This window comes from Rhipicephalus microplus, chromosome 6 (genome assembly GCF_043290135.1).
Source record: "Rhipicephalus microplus isolate Deutch F79 chromosome 6, USDA_Rmic, whole genome shotgun sequence".
Classification (NCBI taxonomy): domain Eukaryota; kingdom Metazoa; phylum Arthropoda; class Arachnida; order Ixodida; family Ixodidae; genus Rhipicephalus; species Rhipicephalus microplus.
The window spans coordinates 200,145,554-200,146,574 of NC_134705.1; positions in this window are offsets into that span (position 1 = coordinate 200,145,554).

Here is a 1,021-nt window from a genome sequence, read left to right on the forward strand (position 1 = left end):
GAGCTTCAGTGGCGCCAACTGTTGGCAGCGAGATTAAAGCAATACTGCGAGTCAGCCTAGTTGCAATATACTCATCTGGATAATACCTTGGCGGTGAAGCACTGTTCCTTTGTTCCCGTGTTTCTGCGTAAATATTGTCAAGATAAGATCGATTGCCCATTTCGCGGTGAATGCCTCCTGACCCACGTGGAAGAAAGCGAGCGTGAAATACCCCTTAATATGAACGAAAGAGTAGAAAAAAGTGCAGAATAAGCAAAAAAAAATGATCAAAAGGTTAGCAGGGATGAAATAATAAGTGACGAGAGACGCACAAAACAATATGAAATAGGCACTTATTCAGTAATTTTCCCCAGCGCGAATGTAATTCACTAATGAAGACCATGATAGATTTGTTATTTATTTATTTATTTCATTGATCAAAAAGAGAAATTGAGTTTACGCAAGCCTGGCCAAGAGACGCCCACAAACGAGAAGAGAAAGTGAGGATAAAAAGGAAGTCTGCCGTGTAGATTATACCGGCTGCTTTCCTTCCTCTAATTGAAGATGTCTTCACGTTATCAAACAAGACCTCAGTCTTAGTTAACACCTGACCTTAGTTCTGCCTCCGCGGTGTTCCCTCAACCTACGCACCTTCTCGGTATCCTGGTACATGGAGATACAGGCGCTCTCTACGCTGCAATAAGCAAGAAGAAATAAAGAACGAAAAGCCCCATGCGTTAAGTCTTCCTCAAAGTACACACTGCATACGATGCCCATCTGCGCGCCCTATTTCCGAACCACGAAGAGGCGCCAACAGATGGGGCCTTAGACTCCGAGGGTGAAATATCAAAGCAAGCCCGGCAGCATGGTTTGCGCCGCGGAGATGAAACCTACCCCAGCGTTTCCTATCGGAGTCTGTGCTCCGTACGGAAAGAAGGAGTCGTGGCGCTTCGCAGCTTCGTCGTGTAGCCGCACTGCGATCGATCCCGTAGCCTCGACGCGCCTGCTATCGTGTAGCCTCGTTGCCAGCGTGCAGCGAGCG